Genomic DNA, 7658 nt, shown 5'->3' with positions numbered 1-7658 from the left:
GCGATAGTAGTGGCAGCAGAGCACCAAGGTACGTGCCTGGGCGCCTCCCTCTCCCGTCGCTCCTCTTCCGTTTGGGGACCTCGCCGGTCGTCCTCTGGTCGACGCGTGCATAGTGTTAAAATTGCAAATTGAAGTTGATTAATAGGTTTCAAAGATACAAGTTCGAGTATCCAGTCTGAGGGGTTCTTGCGTGTGTGCAGGTGATATTGGAGGTGGTGGCGACGTTCCTGCTGGTGTTCGTGATGTGCGGGGCGGCGTCCATCTATGGCGCCGATGTGACGCGCGAATCCCAGCTCGGCCACTCCTTCGTCGGCGGCCTCATTATCACCGCAGTGATCTACGCCACCGGCCACATCTCCGGCGCGCACATGAACACTGCTGTCACGCCCTCCGTCTCCTTCCGGCATTTCCCCTGGATTCAGGTACGCATATACATCCATCCATCATGCTTCCTGCCTTCAACTTTTGTCTCACGTATAGATGCGTAGCGAATGACATGTCATTGTTCAGTAGAACACTAGAACTTGCTTATCAACATGAACGTGCAAATAAGAAATTCTCACCGCTTAATAATTAACCAGAGCTTAATTGATTTGCCAAGCAATATCATGTGCTTATTAGTTGCAAGCTGTATTGGTTTGCTCTGCTGCCATGTTAATTCTTTGTTTCCCCTTTGTGTTAACCACCTTGTACTGTTGTACAGAAACTTTATTGAGAAATTATCAGTTAACACTAGGATCAGTAACCACCTTGTGCATTCTAGGATCAGTATTCAGTTATTTTGTACTGCTTTCTTCAAGGTTCAGGGTCCAGGCATATGGCTCACTGTTCGTTCCAGTTCCTGTTATGTTACAGCTACTTATCTTACTAATATATGTACTATTTGTCTTATGTTCTTGTTTGTATTCAGTCAGTGCCTCCAGTGTGGTCGACGGCGAGTGCATCGGGGATTCGGAGTCGTCTTCAAGAAGGACAAGACCAGGGCCTCCAATGGATCAGTCAGTGCTCCACTGCTCCTCTTCTTCCTAACCATTTCCTGTCTGCCTGCCATCACATGCAATGGCTACTTGTCGCCTCCTTCTTAATTAGTACACATGGAGCTTAAACCAATTGTATCTGGAATTCAGTTGTAAGAAAGTTTCTAATCTGAAACAAGGCATGGGTGGGAATTCCTTTGGGCTAGAGTACACTGCAATATGTTTCTTGTATGCTTTAGCCACTGTTAGATTACAGTACTACTACTAGTCTATATATGCAACTTGTCTACAGTAAAATTATTTGACTTGTTAAAACTGCCACACATAGTACTGCTACTAGTCTATATATGCAACCAGTACCTATGTTTCTCAATATAAAGACGTTTTGGTAGTTTAAATAATGGATGGAGTGATAGTTACAGTAGGTTTGAATCCCAATTTTTCTGTGGTAGCACAACAACTGTTGTGTCGCTCCTTATGTTAGCCGTGTTATTCTTCTGACCTGGCTGTACAAACACCTATGGTGCATAGCTAGCTGGCTATAGCTTCATCCTGCTGGCCTTTTTTGGACATTGTGCCGTTGATTCTCATTTCACCTCATTTTATTGGTATATACCTGCAGAATTGTGCTCTGTTGGTTCTCATTTTATTGGTATATATTCCTGCAGGCGGAGCAGCGGGTGAGGGAGCAAAATCAGGCGATGGCCAGCAAGTCAAGGCCGTCACAACGGCCGACATGCACCACAAGGAGGATGATGGCCTCTTCACCTACTCCGGCCCCGTCCTCCCCGACTCCTGGTCGTGCCCCTGTGCACGATAGCGCCCTCACTCTTCTACTTCTACTACCTACTGTTGCTATTGTGCTGCTATTTACGATGGTAGTATGCTGTTGATGATGTTGTTGATGCCATGCTTTTTGTCTTGTCATGCACTGAAATTAATTGGTAGCATTAGATGCAAATTTCCCATCATCCTTTAGCTGCACTAGTCTTGTGTATTTGGCAGGCAGATGCATATCTGTAGCTCTTCCTTTTTTTGATAATTCACTCATCTGTAGCAGTCACATATCTATCCTCGTAACATCTGCTTGATCAATGTTGTTTTGTTCTCATATAGAATGTCCATTTGTTGCTGTCTATCTGCTTGCTGGGTGTGCATCCAAGTGTGGGATGTTGTTGGTGATCCTCCGTAGATTTACAGTGTTAGTTTTTCCTTCTGTTCTAGTAGACCCGATTGAGCTGGATTGTTCAGCTAGGGTGGGTGCGCACATCAAGTGCCAACTGTCGGTCATCCACCATGGGTTTGTTTTCTTCACTTCTGCAACAATACACCAAGTGAATCATGCGTCCACTTGTAAGTAGACCCATTACATCATGAGTGGTGGATCATTGGTCGTTTAAAATGGTTTCTTAAGAGTGCTGACTTATTATTCAGTGAATTTTCTCTGATGTGTCTAAAATGTTGTCTTTGTGCCTACTTCATTGTTGTCATTCCTATAGTGTGCTTTTTCAGTTTCATTTTACTGTAATATCGCCCAGTTTTACAGTGTAATTTACTGCATAGTCATTGTAAAACTTGTAGGTATTACAGTGGAATACCTAAGATTTTTTTAGGGAGTTACACTGTAAATAACCCATTTTATACATTGTATAAACTGCAGGTATTTACAGTGGAATTCCTCTATTTTTTCACCGCGTATCCTCAATTTCTATTACAATGTAAAGTCCCACATTTATCATACTCCATGCTTTATCTCTAATTTCCTAGTCTTCTGACATTGTAAATTGCAGCTACATTAACGCCCTTATTTTCTTGTGTATTTCCAATGCTTTTTAACTCTGTATTTCCTGTTGGTTTATTGTTTTTACCCTGATCTAAATATATTTCAGTGTTGCTTTCAGTCTGTTAGAACCTGATGATTCCAGTTTTTTTACTAGATTCTTTGATGTTTTCCGCAGACAAATTCATCTAAAAGGTGTCTATACATCAGAAGGGTGAGCACAAGGAGTAGGAGAGTGTTGGCGTTTGGTAAAACCTGATGATCCTGCTTTTGTACATCAGAAGTAGCAGCAGTAGGGGAAGGGTTATCTGGGAATTTAATGTATCTTCTATCTATTTGTGAATGAAATAGTAATTATGTATGTGATTTAATGTATTTTCTCTTTGAATTTCATGTATGTTTCAGAACTACAATTTCTGTTTCATATGAAATAGTAATTACGTATGTGATTTGAAAATGTGTGCAATGGAAACATGACTCATGCAACCCACTTATCAAAATAATTTTAGCACATTTGAAATTTCTGACGCGTGGGACCAGTGTATGATATTATGATATTTGGGACAAATGTAAAACAGTGGAAAATAAAATGGCAAAAAATAAAAGATCATACGCTGTAAAAGGCCGCATCTAGAAATAAAAAGGCTGAATTGCTGGGCCAGGCCCATGTAGATAGCAAAAATTAATAGGAAAAATATACATTAAAAAGGCCGAATTGTTGGGCTAGGCCCATGTAGAAAATCGAATTGGACCGGGCTGAATCTTGTGCCACGTCAAATTGCCACGCTGGATGCCTACGTGGCCTGGGGAGGTTGCTAGTGACCAAAACGCCACAGTAGACGTATTTTGGTCATAAACGTCTTCGACCATTCCAGAAGAAAGGTCGCTATAGTCAGTTTATGACGGCCAGCTTTTGACCTTATATTTTTGGTCACAAAAAGGTCACAAATGGAAATTTGTGACCATTCAGTGACCAATAGTGGTGGTCACATGTTGACATATTTCTTGTAGTGACCGTAGTCTTGTTGGTGGCCTGCAGTATCTCACTATCACCAAACCAGATATTGCCTTTGTGGTTAATCGTGTTTGCCAGTACCTGCATGCACCTCGAGATTCGCATCGCTCTGCTGTCAAGCGCATTCTTTGTTATGTTCGCCTGACTGCCTCTTATGGATTACATCTTCGTTCTTCTCCCTCTGGTGTTCTTTCGGCTTTTTCAGATGCAGACTGGGCAGGCAATCCTGATGATCGGCGATCCACGGGGGGATATGCGGTATTTTTTGGTCCTAACTTGATCGCCTGGAGTGCTCGCAAGCAAGCCACAGTATCTTGCAGCAGTACAGAGGCTGAGTACAAGGCTATAGCCAATGCGACCGCAGAACTTATTTGGATACAGTCTTTGCTTCGTGAGTTCAGAGTGCCTCAACAATAGCAACCTGTTCTTTGGTGTGATAACATTGGTGCTACATACCTATCTTCCAATCCGGTATTTCATGCACGAACAAAACACATCGAAGTTGACAACCACTTTGTCAGAGAACGTGTTACATAGAAGCTACTTCAGATCAAGTTCATCTCCTCTAAAGATCAACTTGCGGATATCTTCACCAAGCTATTGTCGTTACCTTTGTTTGAAGATTGTCGGCGCAATCTCAACTTGCGTAACACGGTTGAGATTAAGGGAGGGTATTAGACTCCGTATATGACTTGTACTCTGAATACAACTCGTACCTGTACATGTAACCTTGTTATATATATGAATACAACGCCACCCTGAGAGGTAGAGCAGTTGACCTAAAGTTATTATCTAAACCTAGCGTTAATAGCCATGACCCGAGTCATAGCACGGTTTTCGCCGGCAGCCTCGTCTCCCCACTCAACGCCAGGTCTGGATGCGAGAATCCACAACCATCTAGCTGACCACCTCCGGCGAAGAAGATGGACACCATCTCCACGCCCAGGGCCGGTGCCCCCGACGTCCTCGTGTCGCGGGCCTAGTCCAGAGGCCGGTTGCCGCGCCGGAACAAAGGGTGCGCATGACGGCTCGAAGAACCACCACCCAAATCCGAATGGGATCCAGATCGGGCACCCTAGCAGCCGACGTGATCTCTTCGTCGCTGCCGCCAGCACGACAACCCTGGTTGCCGCTGGCCTGCGCCACCGCCCTTGAATCGGCCGGAGTGGGTCGCCGCCACCCAAATCCGATCACCGGCCGAGGAAGGTTGCCGCCGCCACCGCTGCGGCGGCGGTGGGAGGGTCGTTCGCTGGGGGTAGAAGGAGGCCCGGCAGGTTGGCCCTGGTGCGGCGCGGCACCGCTGCACGGGGGAGAGGAGGTCGCGGGGGGGGGGGGGGGGGGGGGGGGACAAGAACAATCTGGATTCTAATGAGGTAAGAACCAAGTTGGATCTTGCCCAATACGATTCTAGGAAGGAAATATATATTCAAATATATTTTTCCATGCATTTTATATATACTAGGAAACATGCCCGTACGTTGCAACGGGAGAAAAAACTGTACACCCCTACTCCAATAAGCGACACTTTAAGGCCCACGATAGGTCTAGGTCCTCTGTTTAATACAGTGCCCAACCCGTATCACCGCTTATCCTCCTAAACGCCCGTACCGAGGGTGTCCACTGTGATCGCAATGCCTCCGAATGTGGCCAATCCTAGGGCGATGATCTTGGCCACCGCATGACACAGATATCACTATGCCACTTATCCTCTTTCACGCCCTCACCATAAAAAGACATGTTGTACAACCAATTTTTCATAGCTACAGGACAATGGACATGTTTTATTATATAGATGATTATTTCTCAGAGATGTTTGCCTTACTTTTTTCCATGTCTATTTTGTCAACTAAAAACCTGCACTTCAAGATCGTAATTCACAAAAAAGGAAAATTGGAGGGGGGGTGGGGGGATTCAGTATCTGTACCATAAAATAGTCATACAAAGTTCACCTTCAAAAACAAAAATCTGCCATACAAAAGGTTTTCCATGAAACTTGGCAGATAATACAGACAATTGCACACCTTCTTGTGAACATAATCAAAAGAAAAATCCACAAAGAAGAAATCGACCATTAGGAAACATAAACCTCTAGTTGAAGGTTGCATCTGAAATGAAACTGCAATAGAGAGCCAGCCATGTAAGCTAGAGGTCCGTAAACATAGCATGATCTGCACACAATAATGGGAGGTAGTAACAAGATTACTCGTTTTAGAAAATAGTGCGTTGACAAAGTTGCTTGCGTCAGATCAACCCATGTATTTCACAGCCTTGCAAAGCAGAAGCCAGTTACATATCATGCATTCACGCATCAATAACCAGCAAAACATAAATCAAAACTCACGAAAAAATGATGAAACTAATTTGCAAGAGACAGTTGCATAACCATGCAAATGTTCAGCACAAAGCTAAAAAAGTATGCACAGTTTTTATTATATGTAAAGATCATCTTTCTGAATTTAGTATAAAGCAAATGTTGAGAACAAATTGAGGCCTATAACTAATAAAATCAGGTCAGGTGGGGTTAAAAATACCAGACAATATCTGGAATTGTCATCAGTGTCACAAAGTGGAGGTTTGACCCAGGATCACAACTCATGTAGTATGAGTTATTTAAAGGCTTCCTCCAATAGCAACGTACATGCTGTTTCTTCACAGGCTCCCAACATGGTTGGGTTGTGAGGTCCTCCATCCCTTAAAAATAAGTTTATCTGTAAAAACAAATGCAATATGTCATTATGAGAGGCTTCTCGACCTGATATAAGCAATGCTATAAAAAAATTATTAGAGAAGAAAACATTACTCTGGCTAAATCAAACAATTATGGATTCATGATGTGAAAAATAACATAGCCCTAAAGGAACAAATTTACCAGATAGTATTAAGGAGCAATATCTTTACATGCATTTTATTAACCTCCAGGAGCAGGATTCCATCTTAAAAATAAATAAATTATGATAATAGTAATTAAGTGGATTATATAGAAAAGTAATCAGGTGGAAACTATGTAACACATCACGTCAAAGTAAGTATGTCCCAAAATTTCCTTCATAAAATAAAATTATATCCAAAACTTTCCTTCATAAAATGAAAGTATGCCCCAAAAATTGCTACTCCACAGCCAAAATCCAGAACAGCTATAGTGCAGAGAGTCAAATGCAATATCCGGTACCATCTGGGAAACAGAGAAACACGTGCTCAAAGCCTCAAATGAGATTCAGTAATGGTAGAGGTTTTAGTAGCCGTTGTTTGTCTTTTGCATTTTCCTGTTAAGCAGGGATGCATGCAAAAGCCCATGGGAGTGAGTCAGGCGAGAGGTGACATGACACTGCCACAGCCACCGCAACTTTCTCACCGCGCCACCACTGACACCTATACCACCTCCACCTATACTTCCTGCAAACACCCACGGCAAGCCCAGCTTCCCGGCACGCTTCCAGGTGAGGCACAGGCACCACTGATGAGAGGACATTGATGGCCACATGCTCTCCTCATGCGCGCTGGACAGGCTCCTCTGGTCATCCTTTTCCACCATGGTGATCGGCGACACCGGCCTTGGTCGAGTGGCGCAAGGAGTGGCTGGATGCGTAGTCCCCAGCATCCGCAGGTCCTCTTGGTCGCCATGGCCGTGTCTACAGCCTCAACAGATGGCACAGTTTCCTGCTCCGGAAACTGCCTTCGCCGTCGCCACGACGATGCACTCTTCGTGACTTCTCCAGATAGCTCCCTCTCCAACTGAACGTTGGTGCTTCCAATACATTCTGGATTCATTCAGGCAGCATTCGTTAGTTACTCATTATTAGTTCAAGTTAACAAGACATTTCATGTAAATTAGACGGAAAAACATTTACCTTATAAACTACATATAGGAGGTCTGCATAGCTATCCT

Source organism: Triticum urartu, chromosome 3A (assembly GCF_056163025.1).
Source record: "Triticum urartu cultivar PI428250 chromosome 3A, HENAU_Tu73, whole genome shotgun sequence".
In the NCBI taxonomy this organism is placed as follows: Eukaryota; Viridiplantae; Streptophyta; class Magnoliopsida; order Poales; family Poaceae; genus Triticum; species Triticum urartu.
Note: the sequence above shows the minus strand (reverse complement) of the source record.